At 39.3% G+C, this 20682-nt stretch overlaps 1 protein-coding gene across 8 annotated transcripts in view; it reads right to left on the reverse strand.

Moving 5' to 3' along the window:
• Window positions 1-20682, reverse strand: part of ESRRG (estrogen related receptor gamma) — a 400294-nt gene that overhangs the window by 317531 nt on the left and 62081 nt on the right. For 2 of the 8 annotated variants that reach the window (XM_027681699.1, XM_027681693.1), the window contains exons 1-2: window positions 18863-18922; window positions 18102-18145 (exon numbers count right to left, since the gene is read on the reverse strand). The exons of the other annotated variants lie outside the window; for them this stretch is intronic. The gene's annotated coding sequence lies outside the window, so the exon portion shown is untranslated. Of the gene's footprint in view, window positions 1-18101; window positions 18146-18862; window positions 18923-20682 lie in introns of those variants that run through there. 8 annotated transcript variants of the gene reach the window in all.

Consider the following 20682-nt stretch of genomic DNA (forward strand, 5'->3'; position numbering starts at 1 on the left):
AAATACAAAACTATTCAACTATCATTAAAAATGTGACAGTCATCCAAAGTAGGAAATTCAACAATGTGGTTGTTGCATTTTCTCTTTAAATATTTACATGGTATGGAGATAGGATTAGGTTACCCTAAGCTTGAGTTTTCTTGGACATGTTCTTTTTCCCTCCTCAAAGGCGTGACTAGTGGAACAGAAGAGACTTTGGTTGTCTGGCATTTCTAGATGTCTGGAGGCATTTTTAGAGTACCATAGGTCTGACATACTCAAGATAGTTATTGTTATAAATCCCACAGAGAAATAAAGGCACTTTATATATGAATCAAAACATAAATTGTTTTTAACAGATGCAAGTTTTAGGAATACCTCTGTGCTGTGGTCCAGCAGTCAGAGCAGCAAAGCAACATCTAAGCCTGGAGTTTAGTTCTACTTCTATGACAGGTGTTAGCTTTCTGCCTCCATTTCCTCCATAAAACAAGGATAACCTTTTTCCATATTAAAATAAAGCTATCATTATCTGTTTGAACTGTAGAAGAGCCTACAAAAGTCTCTTGGATGAGGTCCTTATTACACTAGATGCTGTACAAACACAGAACCACATACTATTATAATGTGGGAGTGGCATGCTATTAATAATACATTAGGACATTTTGAAATGATTAAGCAGAAGAGTTATTTTAAAATTCTCATTCATTTCCTCCATTTAAAATAGAATGAAATTTGAACGAATAGGTAAGGAAGCTATTTGCAGAATGCCAAAACATCCTTCTGGCTTGGTTAGTCTGCAGAGTAAAGGAGAAGTAACTAGCAATGACGTTCTTTTACTGACTCTGCCACTTAGGTTACCTCTAACCCTTTTCAAACCAGTTAATTTGACTGGGGTTCAACTTATTTGTCACTCAAGTGGATACAGCATATCACGAGGACCTAATATGGTTCAATTAAAGAAGACTCAGTCTAGAGAGGATTTAACCGGGTTTAAGGGCGGGAGTGATTATTGCACTTCATAGACTTGGGAAGTGGGGGGAAATTATAATTTATTACTTATGTGCAAATTTGACATTATTGTTAACATATATTCCCCCAGAGCCCTGGATGGACATATTTTGGAAAAATCAAATCAATAAGTGATTTAATATCTGTCAAGTGCTTTGGGATCTTTATTTGAAATGAGTGTTAGAAGAGCAATATCTTACTCTCAACTCCTTAGCGTGGAAGCATGCCTTCTATTAATACTAGAACCCTTTGGAACCATTAGAGTTTATCAGCTAAATACATATTTTGGCACATTAACTAATTTTTGATTACCCAATTAGACTTTAACAGCTCCATCTATCATGTAAATTTTTCTTAATGTGCAGATTATGGACCCAATAGAACTTAATGGAGCTCCTTACAGTGTTCTGAGTCGATGCAGCTGGCACATGGACACTAACGAAAGTATTTGCCTCCAAAGTGAGAATTACACACCTATCTTCCCACGTTGCTAATGGGCGTTACGGCCTAAGTCATCCCTGGGCACTGAGACAATACAAGAGTCCCAAATGTGATCAAATTTATACCACTTTACATGTTGGCTCTCACTTATCTCCACTTCTGTCCTTCCATCTCAAAATCACATCTCCTACAGTCAACTGAGTCACAAGTACACAAATCAAAAACCAGAGCCATTCGACACCTACCCTGTGGTAAACTATGATAGTCACCAGCAGGCTACCTAGTGGATAGCAACGGCTGTGAGAAGCTGCTAGTGATATCTGCTTCCCCATGGCATAGAGAGGCATGCTGGACACAGTGCCTCCATGGCATGTGTTGCTCAGCACATTCTCTCCCCCCCACTCTCTCTCAGAAGACAACACTCAGGCAGCCAAACTCAGCCCTGGGTCAGGACTTTTCCTCTCCCTCTTGCATAAGTACTATGCTATTTATCTTGCTGAGTCTTCCCCAATATGCTGTCCCTTCTCACATCCCACTGCCCATGCTCTTTTCCCCTATTTGCCTATGGGATGGAATGAATTACACATTTCCTGATGAAAATATGGATGCTTAAGAGCTGCTCGAAGAAAGAACATTACTCAGATCACTGGGACAACAGCTCCACAGTTGATAGTCAGAACAAAGCAGTTGGTAGAGAGGAAAAAAAAATTAAGTAGCAAATGTGTCTCCTTTAGTCCAGAGGCATAATGCATGATCTGGGTTTAATGCTAACCACGTTTGGCAGAAGACTGAATACAGAACCTTTGCTCAGAACCAGCAAATAATTAACTGCTAGAAATTAACTGCAGAGCTATAGGGTACATTCTGCTCCGATGGCTTTACACCTAGATCTGCCAAAATTGCCAGCTACACGTGTAACAAACAGGGGTTTTGGTGGGCTGTCTCCTCTGCTGAAAACTCATCAAATTACTTTAGAAGTAAGGCAGATTAAAACCGATGAAAATAAAGGTTGCATTCACACTCACAAGAACAAATATTTCCCATGCTAAAGTAAACACTTATAAAGTTATCTAATGCACTGTTAATTGATTTCATTATTTTTTGAATCTCTCATTTACACTGAAGCTAGTTTCAGCCGTTCCCAGTTAGTTTCACTTTCTTTCTTTCTCTCTTCCTCAAAGGCTGTAAGTACAATACTGGAATGCTTTTATATCACAAAAATAATTCAGTTAGGATTCCTTTCCTACGAGAAATTCCTTTTCTATTGCTTCTGCAAGGAGTAATTTTTTAAAATCTTATTTGTTTCCTTACAATGTTCCTTTAATAAAGCATGATTGCTCCTCTTAAGGAAATAAGCTTTCTTTTGCTGCATATGGTCTCACCCAGTCAGTGCTTTCATTATTTTCCTGCACAAATTCCTTCCCTGATGTCTTACTCGGAGCAGCACTCGTTGGCGGGGAGCACGAATCCAGTCCGTCCTGCTGCTGCCGGCTTCTGTCAGACAATCCCTCCTCTCTGTCTGGAATGGATTTTGGAAGATATCTACCTTGAAGATAGTTTAATGTCACTTAAAAAACCCTAAATAAGCAGGCACACATTGTAAGCGCTGCCTGGGAAAATACTAATATTGCTGCTAATGCAGAGATTGGGTTAATTTATTTCTATATTCTGCATCCTGTCAGACACCCTCCTGACTACCACTCAGAGAAGTGTAGTTCTTTTCAGAGGAGACAGTATGCAATGCTTTGCTTAAGGAAAAGGGAGATTTACCCTGCACCGCAGTTCTCAAACAAGGTCCTTTCTCCTTGAGCACCAAATCTTGTTTCCTGTGACGGAGCCCAGAGAGCTTAACACGGAGGCAGCCAGTCCCAAAATGCTGGCATCAAGAGCTGCCAACCAACCCGAAGTGCTCAGAGCCCTGCGTGCTCTGCCTCCCTGAGGAACAGGCCCTGAGCAGGCGTATTTACATCATCAGCCACGTCAGTAGTGGGAGAATAATGTGATTTTTGTGTAAACAATGCTCGTAAAAAGTCATAACAACAAAAACCACAGAGCAGCTACTGTTGAGAGGAGAAAATGAAACCTTTTTTAATCTATGTATTTAGATGATTACCTCTGCCGTGATAACTTAAGAACTTACTGCTTGTTCAGTCCTGTGCTGCAAAAAAAATCTGTATTGAGATCTTACTCTTGGCTTTTTGTTATAAAGTTCACTTTTTTCTCAATCTTCACTCTTCCCTAACTGATTTTTCCATTTTGTTTCTGGGAGCTGACCTTCCTGAAAGAAACTCTGGGTGCCTGGGCAGGTATATTTCTTTTAGTATGCTTTGGCTGCATGAGGAAAAACAAATGAAGGTATACATTTTTAATCACACATGGGAACATTTCAGCTATGCCAACCTGTGTTCCTCCTTTTTTTTTTTGTATTTATTTGCAAACAATACAGGCTGTGCTAAGACGCTCTCTGCTGTTCTTCAGCTACAATGTACATTCATAAAATGTGTGTGTGTTAACTGAACGCAGGTGACGGTACCTGTGCTGCCAGCTCCTGCTCTGTACAGCCATCCATGCAGCTCCAGGGATAAGACCAAGATTGGGCTTGCAGTTGCGCCAAACTGTGGGCACCAGTTGTTACACATCAGTTGCCTCACGAAAGGGACATTCCTCCTGGAAATCCCATGTACTGGAAATCCATCCCACCGCTGCTGCAGCTCAAAGTGCAACTGTAATATGTTTGGCATACAAAGAGTGGTAGGAACAATTTTAAAAGTTTGTCTGATGTTTAAGATTTGATAATGAGTACAAAGTATCACCCATGTCTCAGTCAACAGGTTAAATGTGGTTCCAGGGGTGATAACTAAGTCATTCCTTCTATGGTAGTTATGCCAAATTTATGCTATTCCCACTGAAGTAATCGGCTCAAAAAGAAAAAAACCCCACAACTATAATTTCAGTATTTAAGAGTGAGACTATTGTGTTGTTAAGCATTACAATATCCAAGCTTTCAACAGTACTTTTATCACTGAACTCAGAGCACTGTACAGTAACCTTGAGAATCCGGCTGTTCCCCAACCCTGAAACTGTCTAAATGCAGCATGTTTTTCAATTCTGACTTGAAAGTCCACGTAACCTTAGAGCTGCATCTCTACTCACAACCCTATTTATCCCTCTGTAAAGGACTAGATAATGTAACATGCAATATTCACCAAAATCTATCTGGAGCCATAAACTACCTCTGCCTAAGTCCCTAAGCAGCAGTATCCATGGTGTCAGGCTAAAGGGAGCTCTCAACATCAGGGTCAGCATTTGTTCTCATGCAGAAAACAACTCAGTACTGCTTGTGTCCAAAGGCATCATCTTGTTCCTCCTGTGACAACTTGTTTCATGTAAAATAAAACTCAGAAACTTCCATCAGTTGCTCTCCCTTCTCCCCAAGGCAGGAGGGTGCTCCAAATCAGCACAGTCTGTTCCTAGAGAATCTGAGCACTCCTCTGTGAAATGCCAAATTCGTGCATAAATGCTAAGCATCATCACTGGACTGACCTGTAAGGTCTTTACTACCTCTGGAGTCAGGGACTTGGTCTAGTATTTCTGGGTGGCCCATAATTACTTTTTAAGTTATTCTCTTTACTGTGGCATCTGCTGTACCATTTAAAATGGGTTTATGGGCAAAACACATAGAACACAATTATGAGTTAGACATTTTCACATCTCATTTACATATCTTCCATCCTACCACATATCAGACATCATCTTTTATTTCTTGGATTATCATATAAACTTCTCAAGTACTCAACACTTCCTTCACTGTTTTATCACAGTACACCATACAGTCTTCAGGACATGAGGTGCTAACTACCGCACAGTGCACAATCGCAGTCTCAGTGTGGAATGTCTTGCTTTAATAGAGAAATAAAATGATATAAGGTCATAAGCTAAGACTATCATAAAGTGCATTGCAGGTACCCTATACTTAAATACTCCCATGCTACCTCTTAACTATAAGTGAGGCAATTTGCCTAATGCCTATAGAAGTGACACAATTAATTCCCCTCCCTTAAATAATCCTACTCTTTCCTCTCTAAGGTGCCTCTGTAAAAAGAATGTTTACTAAATAAAAGCAAATTTTTAGAAAATCATATCCTTAAAATCCGTAGCATTAGAAATGCCATGAGTCTAAAATGAAATTTAGAAAGTCCTTTGTTCATTGTGTTCAGAAAATCACTGGAGACCCCTTTCTCTCTGATATGGAGACGAAACCCCACAGTAGTATTATGAACACTGTAAACACACTCAGTGGACTGTCTGAAAGTGGCCTCAGCCATAAACAGCAACCTCAGCATTATTCATGTTTCCTGCAAAGAAATCAACAACCTCCAAATTAGTCCTCCAAATTAAGATTTGAACCTTTCTGTCCTGATAGTGCAGCACTTCCATGTTACTCATCGGTGTGGGCTAAGTAAAAAACGGTCCAAGAGCATCACCTGTACCTAAGAGGGTATTATAATTTTAAAAAAATAATCTTAATTTGAAGCATTTCCCAGGGGAAAAACATTTGGAGGTTTAGGAGTATCACTTGATACAATATACTTGTGGCCAAGAGCATGGACCTCTTGTAGTACAGTTAAAAAGCTGTAAATACAGTATGTATTCCTCAATCATATCTTCAGAAAACAAGGAGAAAAAACTCCCAAACAACTACCTCTGTGTACTGAACTGTACCAACCCAGCCTAAAATACCAGTACTGTCATCTTCTGAAGGAAGAATTTTGGTATATCAAGCAAATCATTGCCTTTCACTGTTTACTACAAATGTCAGCTAACAGAAATAAAAGTAAAATTTCTTCCAGAAAAAGTAGGAATAATAACAAAAGTTATACAGTTATCGCACTGGGAGTTGTTTCACATAAGAAGGGAAAAAAAATCTAAGTTATTTCACCTGAAAATTAAACATGGAGTCCCTTAATCAACAAGTACTGGATAGTAAATATATTACCTGAAAGTTTACTCAGTCAAAAGGATGAGAAAAGGAAAATAAGAGTATGTTAAGTGTATATTCACATTTGCTACTACATCTTAGATATGGGAACTGCATGGCAGTTACAATGTCAAAACTAACAGTAGGGTCACTACTTTTGGAAATGTAATTACTTTCATTGTATAGTTTATTATCAGGCAGTATAAACTATGCCCACCGTGTGCAATCACTAGTGAAAATGATAAGCAAAACCCAGCGATTTTATGGTATAAATTAACATTGGTTCTGCTACTGCCAGGTGAAATTTTGCCACCAAGTTCAGCCAGCATAGCATCTGCCCTCAAATCTTGATAGAAATGAAGTTTCAGTAGTTTACCACACCCACGTGGATGCTGATTCTTTCCAAGGCTTTTTACTGGATAGAGTTTTTATTTCAGATGAGCAATTCATCTGTTTTTCTTTTGACCCACTGGTAAGCAAACTGGGAACATGCTACCTTTTTACAACCATGATTCTTAAACAGATGGTCATCAAGGCACACAAAACTGGGCTAGGAGTGTTGTTAAGATGTCTTGATGCCTTTTGTCCTCCTCTGTGCCTCCAGAAAGGACCATCTACATCTGTTTCTGAAAAATTTTCAACAGAAGAAATTCCACAACAGCCCAAGTTGACTTTCTCTTGTGTTTTATCTACCTTAGAAGGTCATTGCTAATACCTAATCTGAATTTTGTTTGGTTCCGTTTAACAAATTACTTTCCATACCATCTTGTTTCTCACCATGGAGAATAAATTACTGACTTTCTTTTCCAACAGTCTTTTGTATTCTTACAGCCCGTTGCCATGTTGTCCCTCAGAGATCTCTTTTTCTGGCCGAGCACCCCCAGTATCTTCTGTATGTCCTGATAGGTCACATTTCCTCGCTTTCTTATCACCTTCACTGCTTTTCCTTTGGACTTTCACCAAATTCTCTGTTGGGGTGTGCTACCCAAATCTGCGCTTAGAGGTATAGCTGGGCTCCTACCAAAGGCGTGAGGAGCAGAAGTCACTCCATACTACTCATGGGCTATATTTTGTATTACACCTTCATCACTTGTTATCAAGAAAAGCTCTTAATTTCAACATGAACATTTCTTCTGCCAGCTTCACAACAACTCTTAAATTCACTAGAACCTTTAACACTGTAAACAGCATTAAATTAGAAGAAGTCACACTTAATTGGCTGTCTTCACTTAGTCTACACCCCAAAATGACAGAACACTTCAGGGTTACTCCTGGAAATTCATAAACACTGGCATGCACACAGCCCAAGTACAATTAACAGAGACTTATTCTAATCTGTATACAGATGTGGATGTACAGAGATAAATAATCTACAGATATAATATAAACACCCACACACTGAGTAGGTCTGTAACTGAGAGGTTTATCTACATTAGTAAGAATACAACAACTTTTTCAGCACCAAAAAGAGGGGGAAAAATTAGATAGCTAAATATAACCACGGCTAAAATCAGATTCCATTCTTATGTAGTCCTGAATCTAGACAAATGTACATGTGGAAGAGACCTTCAGCATGTCTTACTTCCTGTTCCTCGTCCACGTAAACAAGTTCAACTCCTCTGAAGTCGGTCAAAACATACATGGAATGTAAATATGTGTGTTTGTGCATGTGTGTGTAAACCCAGGGTAAGTGTAGAATAAGGCCCCTTGTTGACTCAGGTCTTGCAGGTAGTTGCAATAATAGATAAATAAGAAAACTAATATACTGTAGTTACCTACTACGCAATAAATTCGTAATTATACTGTAATTACAGTACCTGATTATTGATGTACTGTAAAATAAACTATTATCAAGTTTTTTTACTGTTCCTTTCTATTTACAGTCATCTCTGATAAAGATTAAGCTTCCCCAAAAATGCATGATAAAGCTTCTTATCAGAGGTTTTAATGCCTCTAATAACTACTGTAATTCTGTGTGATTTAGTGCTTTGAATAATCCACCAGGATTTTTCTCTAGATCTTTAAAAGGATTGTAATGTGTACAGAGGTGTCATAGTGATTAAATTTACAGGACACTTACCAAAACAGTGATAAGACGGGATGTTTAATTAACACATGTACACGTTGTTCAACTGTACTATCATGCAAAAATGGAAAGACCTGAATGAGACCCCTATTTTCCCGTCAAAATGTTTTAAAAAAAATTAAACAAAGGATTATCCTCACTATACAATATAGAAGCAAACATTCTGAGGGCAACAGAAAATCCAGGCAGCACCTGAGAGTGGTACCAGCCTAGTGCTGCGTACTGGGTAGAGCCAAGGTCCTGGTAGCAGTGGGATGCTCCAGAGAGAAATGGAAAAGTAAGTCATATATGGCAGTACATGAGAATTTACCAGCTGAGTTTCGAGATGTCATTCCTTTCACTGGTGGGTAGTTCAAGGACATTGCAGTTCTCTTCAGCTACAATGCCTGAAAATATCAATGCTTTTAAGGCTCATTGACAAAAGTCATTGTAGAAAACCAGCTGAAGGTTACCTTATCAGATGTTTTTGAACTCCATGTCTCAGAAAGGCACACAGGCACTCTAGAAAATCCCTTTTCCCTCCATCAGTAGATTTACTTAATGGCCAAGGCTATCCCTTATTTATATAACAGATAAGTAAATTTAACTAAAGCAAAGAAACGCCCCAGCAGACTAAACCCCAACAGAAAAGGGCAGCAGAGTCAACCATATAGTGAGCAGTGGAAGAGAACCTTTATATCTCTGAGGACTCTTTTCACTTTAACTTCTACTGACATTTTGTCCACTGTGATGCTAACAAAAAAAAAAATGATAGAGAGATCTAAAGGTGTTATCATATACGATCAAAAGACGAAACAGAAAAGTCAAGAGGTTCATGCAACCCATAGTCCCACTGGGGAAATAATCCTTTTAATATTAGAATTGTTTTTACTTTGAAATGGAAATCCCAACATCTGCAAGTGCAGCTGAAGTAGAGTTCACTCATGGATGGGCAAGTGCCAGGTAATAACAGGGCATGAGAACAGACTTTGGCTCCATGAATGGAAACATAAACCTCTCCTTTGTAAAAATGATTCTTAATGATCTCAAAGGCCTCCTGGTTTAGTATGGAAGATGAGTGCCACTTTTCTTTAGAATGAATCCCACGTATTTTGTATCACAGTCCTGGCACAGGGCTACAAAGATGAAATCATTCCTTGACCATCATTATGGCCACGCCTGCTCTGATCCGCAGTGCTAGGCAGGGGCACACAAATACTGGAAATGGTGTAACTGCCTTATTACTGTGTTCTGCACAGGCTTTTATACCCTGGTTCTCAGCAAGACTAATTATTCTAAAAGAAGCATCACACTACTGCAATTATCCTGCTCCCAAAACCTGAGTTACATCATTTAGGACACTGTGCTTCACTATTCTGGCACATCCATGCAACTTTATTTTTTGCCACAAAGATTTTTACTGGGAGGAAAAAAAGTTAACAGGAACAAGCTCAGAGATCGTGAACAAGATAGAACACTTAAATATAACAGGAATATGAAATAGGTACCGAGAGTGTCAAAAATCACATGCTTCTGAGTCTGACTATTTGTTTACCTGGCACACAGGACTGCTTAACTGCATAATCCTTTCTCTGCAGCAGGTATAGGTGAAGGTGTGGGAACTTCCTTCTTTCTTTGCTGGCAGTATTAATTGAACAGCTTGGGATGGGAGACTACGGGAAGATTTTATTTCTCATCTCCATCATCAATAAATTACTAAGGTTGCTTTCAGGACTCTTAGAGGGTGCTTGAAACCTATACTCCTTTGGATGCCTACTCTCTGGATGGACCAGAATACATGATGCCCTCTTGTATAAGGCTGTAGTCCTTCTACAGGAGAAGAACTGACTTTTAAAATCAAATACACAAGTTCCTCCTGTATTACAACCTCCTCCTACTCTTCCCTTCCTGGGAAAGAATTTATAGTAGTAAACACTATTTAATGTCCCTAGTAAGGAAGATGTAGACAAATTAAAAAAAAACCAGCATCTACTCAGTGACTCAGAAATTAGCAGACTAGCCTTAGTCATTTTCTCTCTCTCTCATTAATTAATCAGAACATTTCCCAACATTTCCATATATGTTCTTTCCTTCTCTGCCCAGCAAAACTACAAGCTACTTCTGGATGTAACAGTTAACCACTTTTTGTTATGTTTCAGCATTAGATGGAGAACAATTAGACTTGCAACTGAGAAAAAAAGGTGAGGGGGAGAAAAATTAAGAAAGAGAGAAAGAAAGAGAAAAGAGGAGGGAAAGGGGGAAAGAGGGAAGGAAAGAAAGAAAAGGTACCGCCCTTTTGGCCAAATGACTTGGAAATAGTCATCTGCACACCTCAGAAAACAAATGATTTGTGAAATCTTCAGAAACTTTGCTGATCCAGCCAGCTGCATGGAGGAAGGTCTTACTCTCGGGTAAAACAATCTGGTTTAACTCCCCCTAAGCCATCCACCATCTTGAAGTTCATAATTTCAAAAGTCCAATATTTACGTAAGCATTTCCAGCTTCCTTTCTTTTAAAGAAACCTTCCTTACCTTTCTAATCCTCTCTCTGGTCTTTGCATTGTTACGGAAACAGAAGTCACAGAAGGCAACTTGAACGTATTTCACCAGGAAATGTAGGCCATAACCTTCAATATTATAGAAACAAAAATACGCTTGTTTTGATCTAACTACGTGCATTTAAAGAATTACCAGCAGAACACCAGAATTGGAGACATCTATTTGAAGTCTGGGTGTTCCAGCTATTTATACTGAAGCTGCCATGGATTTCAGTGGGAGCATTGCACACTGAATGGCAAAAGGAAACAACTCCCAGACCAGAGTTAACCCAGAGTTTTGTACAAAGGAAGAGACGTTCACCCTGTGGAAGGCATATTCAAGCTGAATTGCATATGTTAAATTAAATACATCTGCACTTTGGCAGAATTTGGACAATGACTCACTTTAATTATGTAAAAATTTCAAATGGGGCAAACTCCACTGTAGTGACTCACATTAGTGCTACCACATGATCTTCTGATAACTACATCAGTATATAACTCATGTCTCTGCTGCAGAGTTTCTACAGAGAGAATGACATATTACCTGACTAGCATTAAAAGGACTCCATGTTCCCAGCAATGACTGGTACATTAAGTAATGCTTCAGAAAGTAGCATATAGTACACTGTAGCATATAGTACACCAAGCTTTTTTTCCCCTTGACACAAAACTACAGTTTCTCTAATGACAATAATTCACTGTCATTCAAAAATCAATTTTCTGTTTGTGTTTTATTTCTTTAAATTTATAGAGTAGTGGGGAAAGATTCCAGAAGTAGAAACTTACATCATTTCCTTTTCCCCAAGAAGAATTATGGTGCTGCAGACCTCCTAGGCTTCCAATCAAAGACACTCCCACCCTGTCCTTAAGAGAGTGGCAAATACACCCTCAATACCTTAAAGCACAAAACCTTCTGCGTAGGTCTGTGTGTAAGGGTACCAGACAATTTCTTGTGTTTGGCTTCACAGACATTCTTGGACTTTTCCCTGCTACCTCCTGCACCTTCCAGGTTGGTTTGGCTTGCTCGGTTCTGATGTGGACTATCAGAATAAACTGATTATTCGCTTTACGTCAGACTAACAGGACTGATGACCTTGAAATGTCCGCTGTGCAGAAAAGCTATCCTGCATTATTTGCCTCAGATTTTTAAAAGTAGCAAAACACTGTATTACTTACCTCAGCGTTGTTAATAATAGGGGGGAGTCTTTTGTTGATCTGTATCAGGTCCCTTTTCTGAGCTCTGAGAATTGCTGTTTGTATCCTGAAGTACCACTGCATTACACTCCTATTAATGATTTGAAAAAGGGATGTCCACTACAACGGTTTCTAAACACATTTACAGGCTTACTGAATAAGCTAACAGGACCCTTAAGTAACAAAAGGATATACAAAAGGCATTTTCACTACAAAAAGAACATATTAATGTGACAAATGCAGCCTTTGTTAATGCCAGATGCTGACTCTAGGTGTGAATGAGGCATATGATGAATGGGGTGATGAGGAGAAAGCAATCTTAATTGTGCAATTAGTTATGTTATGTTTGTGTAACGTTTTGCATAACAATTATAGGCCACTGGTAGACTAGTGGTCCAAAATTACAATCTTCCAAAGGAGTTTAAACAGCTAGGAAAGCCACTGTACCCTTTGAGAAACTCCTTTAGAAGGCTAATGAAAAATGTAAATGATGTCAAGTGGCCTTTATATGGCTTAAGTGTGCCATCGGGATGAGAAAGTGCAGTGTGCTTTCTTCAGCTGAGAGTGGTAAGAAGTAACAAGTGCAGAGGATGCCCCAAGGGAGTGTCCCAAGCCAGTGCAGTGCTAAAAAGTATGGGAGTGAAGTCTGGCCTCCAAGTGACAGAGCTGATAGGAAATGGTTGAAGGTGTTGGGACCACTGTGTATGGAATGCGCTGGATCAAAAAACAATGAGCAAGACAAGAGTATTCACAGTGTGTTCCTACTCTTTCCTAGCATCTACTAAAGAGAAAAAAAAAGTATCTTGATTATTCTACACCCTCTCACTCCACCTTTCACTTATTTTCTTTTTCAAAGCACAATTTAACTTTTTTTCCTAGTGGTTCACAGAAAAGTTAAATTTAAAATAGGACTCCAGATTAAAGCTCACTGCTACAACTGTTCCTGGGTGTAGAGGTAAACTGCCCAGAATGTGATAACAACATGGGTGTTGAGTGATGATCTGCTCATAATCGACACATCCAAGCACACAAGAGTTCATTTCATCCTTGATCTCACCCCAGGGATCCCCGCCAGTCACAGCTGATGCTGAGAGGTATAAGACACACTGCCCCATTGGCTCCATGATTATTCATTGGTGAGCACTGCTTGGGAGCAGGTGAGATGCCCTCACATGCCACTCAAAGATGTTAAACTGACACACATCACAGCTTCCCCGGGTCCTCTTCCCAGAGAATAGCGAACATGCTATCCACCAAGACAAAACTTGCCACCAACATTTGAATGGTAGTCTAATGAACATGAAGGGGAAAAAAAACCCCAAAAACCTGAAATGTCAAGGTACGACCTGTTCCTAAACCTTTATTTATACAGGATACCTTTAAATCAGGCTCTCCATTGCCTTTCGAATGTGACACTAGGACACCCTGGGAATTCTGTTTTTAAACAGCCTGCTCATTCCTTATTCAAATAAGTAGTAAGCACATAGTTCTGCTAAGTCAAGTTGTTTAGCAAAGACATTTACTTTTGCAAAGAAACTCAGCCCCCGTGGTGCAGAAGAGTACAGCAGTGTGCTGTGACCCAGCTCTCAGCCAAGGGGATGAAGAAGACATCAGAACCAAAGAACAGGGCAGAGACCATTTATTCTCCACCTCAGCAAAAGGGTCCAACAAGTTCACTGGCTTTAATGTTTTGAATGGAAGTGGGAATAGTTTTTTAAATCCTATTTTATCCAGTTACAGAAGGAAAAGGGTATCACATGACTTTGCACCCTGGATGCTGTTTGTAGAGAAGCCTTAAGTCACAGCTGGACTCCTACAAATTATTTATGACTGTAGACTGATATTTAATATACAACTTGAGGCAGAATCACAGAGAGTAGGATTGTATGTACACAGAACTAAGCTTCATGTTCAGTCATATCTCTTCCAACTGACTGCAAGTATCTCTCCAGTCAATATTCAAGGCTCAAACACCCCTTGGAAATTCATTAGGAAACACAGAAAATAGGAGTCCTGAAAATTTCCATTCAGTGCAATGAGACATATTCCACTATATTATACGTTCAAAGAGGGAAGGGCAATACTCTTCTAAACCTAGCTTCTCATGAACCCGAATCCAATCACACATTCCCTTTATAACAGCCATCTCTCTTGGTGCTGCTTTACAAAATCTACATCGTATCACCACCACCTTAAAGGTCGGCTGTGATATTTCAATAGAGAAACCATGGTTTCCTTAAAGCACTTGCATTCCTCTTGCTGCAGTCATTTTTGCTCTCTTCTACTGGTCTTGCTTAGCTCACTTTCATATGAATGTCAGATTTTGCATTTGCTGTGTGCTGTCATCTAGGCTCCCGCTGTAAAACAGTTTGTTTTTCCCCCCAGTTGGTGCACTAGATTAGCATTCCCCCTCTCTCCCTTCAGAATAGAATGTAATTAAAGATCATGGTAAAATAACGCACACACTAGTCATAAAGTAAGAGAATTTCAGGTTTGGTTCTGCTTTCCAATTTTATATGCTCCACTTCACTTCCATATATAAAGAGAAATATAAATGGCTTTGGTCACTGGATACCTATTAACTCCTTGTACATCAGATCCTGTGCAAAAGAGATGACAGCAAGATCCACAGCAGCTTATGAGAAAGGGCCCATGCCTCACAGAATCACACCCAATTTACCCAAAATGAAGCCTTTTGCCCAAATGGTTCCCTCTTCGCTTACTGTGAAATGGTTATGAAACATAAGCCAGAACTGTCTCTATAGTCATAGTGTACAGGAAAATGTTTCATGATCTAAGTGAATGTTTTCACCTGAGAACCCTGCCAGAATGATCATTTTGATAGCCTTGAGGCCAATGAACCACTTGGGTCAGCAAAGGCCAGTGCTGGAGGTGCAGTAGCATAGCTGGTTTGAAGTAGAGGTTGTTTTGTACATCCCCACCTCAGCAGAGGCAACTCCACCTTAGGTTTCCTGGTGGTAGAATGGAAGAGCTTATTGCCTTATGGTCCTGTAGGACCAAATGTCACCAGAAGAGAAAATAACTGCTTCTTAATTTAAAAAAAAAAAAAAAGGAAAGAAAAAAGGCTAAACTCCTTCTATAGAAGAGGTAAAATATCATCAAATTGCCCTTTATCACCATGAGAGTAAGCAAGAGGCAACTGTTTATATTCACCTGAGAGGTTCTGGAAAGGAAAAAAACCTACCGGGTGATCTTCCACCATGAAGGTAGGTGGCGGTGGGGAGGCAACTCAGGATCTACATTCCAGGTTGTACCACAGCTAAATCATATCCCAATTTGTCTCCTTTTCCAAAAGGAGAGAAGGTAACAGGTCACTGAGAAAGATGATGTCCGTGCCACATCATTTGACATAGTATCACACAGAAAGAATTTATGACTTGCCCAATGTATACAACACTGTTAGTGGTGGATTTCTAGGAAATAAGCTCCAATATCATCATGCTTACTTAACCTCAAAATTCCTCCCTCTTCCTTAGATAGAGAAGAAAGTAGATGTTTACCTTTACTGACGTTCTACTGTAATTATTTTTAATGGCAATTCTCCTCCATTAGTTAGAGGATCATAATGGAATAAATAGAAAAATGAGCTCCAGCCTGAGTATTCTGCATTGTAATCTAAATTAAACTAGCATTACAAATTTGTTTACATATCTCAGTTGAGCTATGCAGTTTCAAAAGTTACTTGCTGAACATAAACATATCTCCTGATGCTACGTTACCCACTATATGCAGTAAAATATATTCTAATGTAATACAATAAAACTGAAAAACCAATAAATGTTCCTATTTATTGAGAAATTGGACAAAAAATAGCTTATTGTCAGTTTTTAAAGACTGAAAATCAATAGATGATGAAAGGTTGTATTTTTTGTTACCATTAGACTGTTGACTCAAGCAATAAGTGAGATATAGATTACAACTGGGGGAGTAAAGAACTGGTGAGATATACAATTTGGAGCTTCTAGGGTTTTTAGAACTTAATTCCCAGTATTTGTGCAGCAGTGGCCATCTTGGCACTGCTGTTAATGGGACCCGAGAGCACAGCTCCTCCATTTTGTTGACAAAGCCAGCTTTAAGTATCTTCCTGTCTTTTAAGAGCATTTCTAAATTACAGGGACTCCTAATCAGACTTGCATCTGCTAAGGATCACAAGTAAAGGAGATCCAGCTTTCACATATATTCATCCTGCCAATCAAAAAAAATAATCCCCAAACAGCCCAGTCAAACCTCAGCTGTTACAGTGCCACCTCTCAGGTCCCTGGATTAAGTCACCCCCCGTGTGAGCTACCAAGGGGCTTCCCAAGGTCTAGCCCCACATCACTACCACCACACCAACCACCACAACCACCACTCAACACCAGAGAGAAATCAAGTTAAATTGGGATGTTCAGTTTGCAAAAACCTTTAGCTCTCGTGCATTCCTGAGTCTGCCGTCCTTCCTCACATATGTAAGGTTTTCCACATCTGGGCCCTGAGCATAGAGGTCCCATTCCAGTCTGCCATCTACACACGTCTGAGTTTTACCCTAAATACATGGGCAGAGAGAGGTCTGGAACACATAGATTTTTAGCACCTGTTTTCCCAGAAGAATTTATTCATGGGAGTCAGTTTAAAACCTGACTTTCTATATTCGTTAAACAAGAAGCACAGAACTGTGCAGAGGTTGGGAAGGCATTCTTGTCTCACAGTGCAAACACAGTAAAACGGAATACTAAAAAAAATATGCAGTGATAAAAAACACTGAGCTAAACATAAACACTGCATCCAGAGTCCTTAAATAGTGATGTATGCCAACATTTTTCCAAGTGAACCAGTAGGTATGACCAGTACACATAGACCCAAATATAGACGTTCTACCCTGACTATATTTCTAAAATTTGTAACAGAGTCTGAAAGGATGCCAATTACAATAGGGAGTTAGGACTTCTTTTAGGATTTATATTCTCTTTGTATGTTTCATAATCATACAGCAGCTCAAATCTTGCTACATGGGGGTAACACAGAAAATGCCTATACTGCCTTCAGATACACAAATATTCTTCTCTGGAAAAGTGAACAGTGACCAGTGGGCCTGGATTTGATGAAGAACTAGTAAAGCCAGCTGACCTGCTTCTGCAGTACCTCATTTTAAAAATTCAGAGAAGTTAGCAGTTTAAAGTCTACAGAAAAAAATTTCCCAAGACCTTCAAGGAGCTGACAGTGTGCAGAAACGGCCATCCTACTGCAGGCCCTAGTCCTGTGTTTCCATGGCATAAAACTTTTGCTTCAAATTGAGGAAAGCACAGAGATCGCTAATTTACATATCATGGTTTCCTTCTGTTTTCCCAGGTAGGAAGCTATTTCTAAAAAGGGGGCTGTTACCACGTATGCATAATCACATAGCAAAAAAAAGACTCATGCTGCTCCTGTAAGCTTTTGCTTAACTATACCATGGAAAATAACTTTGATGAAATAATTTGCCCAGAGCACTGCTTGTCTGGAAGATTTCTATAATTTAACTGCAGTTCTGTAAATAATTTGGTGATAGACAGGCCATCAGCATAATTTGGTGCTAGACCCATACAACGTTAAGGAAATGGCCAGCAGGCCAAAATTAAATCAACTGGGACCTAGTATGTACAATGCACATTAAAAACAGTCCAAATCTATTATTTTTTAGAATAAGCTTATTCAGTTTAAAGGAAGACAGTGATTTTTGCTTTGGGAATTAACACAAAGAAATGTCATGCTTCCTCTCAGCAAGGAAAAGATCACCCACATAGAGTTAATCCTTCAGATCTCCATGAAGTTTTACAATATTTTTGCACAATAACATCCCAAACTACTGCCATGGCAAAATTACATAGCATAATATTGTGTACCAATTCTGGACTTACCAGTAACTTTCACCAAAGTATCTCAGTTCTCCTGTTCTGTTAACCTGCAAAATAACAAAAGCCATTGCCCTGATTTTTCAGTCAAGCCTTAACCAAGTCTGCAAGATAAGAGGTACAAAATTGTATGCATGGTACATTGCACCTTTAATCATCTACCTACCTGAAATACTCAAATAAGTAGTTAGACATCTAAATGGTCCAACTACAGGTTTAAACTAAATGAGTTTTGTAGTACATTACTGTGTCCACATTATTTGAAAACTGGCATTCACATCCCCTCTCAATCAAAGTATCATTTCAGCTACAGGCAGATCAGAAACTCAAAGTAAGTTGCAGAGCCAACAACAGGCCTAAGATTTAGCATTTCAGCTGAGAAGAGAGGAGAACAAACAAAAAAGCAGGATGCTTCCCATTCATGTTTCATGTCTGGACAAACACTTTTCCGTCAGAAATGTCCAGGATTAGTATTGCTTTCCTGCATCATCAGACTGTAAATCAAGGTACATTCTGGATTTTTACCAAATGAGAAGGAAATAGCAGGGAAAATAATATTCAAAAAAAGGCAACCAAGGCATCCCTCTCAGCTCTACTGAAAAAAGGCCTAAAGAAGCAGATACATTTATACTTCATTTTAACTGAAAAACAAAGAAGGAGGTGAAGTATTTGGGTTAAAAACCAGCAAAAAGTAGTACAAAAAAGCCCACCAGGTAGTGTTGCAAGAACCTACAGATAAGCATCTTAAATCAGGGTAAATTACACACCTCATGCTGGTGACTCGGTCATGGGAAATTATGAAGCTACGTGATGTCTCATTTGTTGTGCTGAAAACAAATGTAAATAAATTACTGAGAGAATCTCATTTACATTTAGAAATTCATTCCGATGCATGACATGACTGCTGATGTTTTTTTAAATGACACTTTGAGAAGAAGTGCCACTATTAAAAACAGATCATAGCCACCTCAGCGAGAGCCTGTGCATGTGTGCGTGCATGCGTATGTGCATGAGTGTGTAAAGGCAGATGTTCTTGAGAGATCTTTCAGATCATTGGAAAAAAGGCTTTCTTTTACTGTTGCAGAACCAAAATGGTGGTGTCAGAAGACAAAATATGTATTCTTCTGTGTATTTTCCCCCCTCCAGAAGGGGAAGCAGAAAGACAATGTTATGGATTGGCTGCTGCCACTACAACAGAAAGAGCAAATACTAAATTCGTAGGAACAGAAAATAGCGTGGCACATCTCTCCATCATCAAGTGTAATAAAACTTCCCCTTAAATACACACACAAAAAGCCTTTTGCTAAGCTTTTATCTCCCCCCTCCAAGTCTCACATTTTAAGCTGTCACTTAAACAATTGAGAAAGATATCCAGGAAGCCATAAGATGGAGAGCAAGTTGAACCGCTGTTAGCTAAGCATACATTCAGGCAAATATCCAAATGCTTTAGGAGCTGTCATTCTCCATCCCGCGTGGGAAGGCTGCGAAGAGACGGACTTGCTCGTATCATGATTGCTCTTATTATTACAGCAGTGAAAACACTGCATACTAATGGACGTGTTTTCAGAAAAAAAGACTGTTAGATGGCTTTTTAGACTCTCTGCCTAGCTGTCTGGGCTTCAGTATCTGATACATCCTATCCTTTTCTTTGCTTCCAAAGCAGAACTCTAAAAGAAGTTTGTAACATGAGGGCAAAATAAAACATATTTCCAAATGGGGACACGACAGTGTTCTACAACCCCACATACGGCAGCATATTTACATAAGCCTGCATAGGTCAGAGAGTTTATTTGTTAAGGGACAAATAAGCAGGCCATGAAATAATTATTTTTCATTGTGCCCTGCCAAACCTACCCAGCCAAAGGCTAAATTGAGCTGCTATTGTGATTATTTGAACTGTGGAGCCAAAAGTCTTCACTGCAAAGCATCCCAGCTGTCCTAAATTTTATTCTGATGGCTAGTTTTCACACTAGCTTGAAACTTGCCAAAAATGCTCCACAAAATAGGCAGGCGGAAGGCTTGCTTTATCCAGACCTACATCAATTACTGATTTAGAGCTGTTCTGAGAACTTGATTATTAGCAAATCACTTCCCAAAATTGTTATGACAAGATTCACATATGCAAATGGCAAGCTGCTCATATGTACACAGCTAGCAAAAGAAATTAATACAAAGGTTCCCAGATTTATTTATGGTTATTTCCTATTCTGCTTTACTGCAAATTAGCCACTAAAATATTAAAAGAAAGGAGACAGATCCAGCTGCAGCATCACAGCTTGGACATACGGTGACATGGGAACACCCAGGCCATAACTGCTCAACATGCTTCTGCCTTCTCCCACCTCCCCAGGGAAAAGGATCTACCTGTGTCTTCTGGCATCAGAGGAAACAAAACCACCATGGCAGTTCCCAAGCTGCAGATTTGGTCAGCACACCAAGAAGAAGGTAGGATTACCCCAAGAACAGATCAGATGATGGGCTTGGAAGGATATTTCATATTTTAAACAAGGTTGACAGTGGAGGAGGGGGAACAACAAATATAATTTTTTTTTGAATCTCATGCTTCAAAGCTTAAATTAATCCCTAA

The sequence above is a fragment of the Neopelma chrysocephalum genome, unplaced genomic scaffold, assembly GCF_003984885.1.
Source record: "Neopelma chrysocephalum unplaced genomic scaffold, ASM398488v2 Primary Assembly neopelma1_61b, whole genome shotgun sequence".
Lineage (NCBI taxonomy): Eukaryota > Metazoa > Chordata > Aves > Passeriformes > Pipridae > Neopelma > Neopelma chrysocephalum.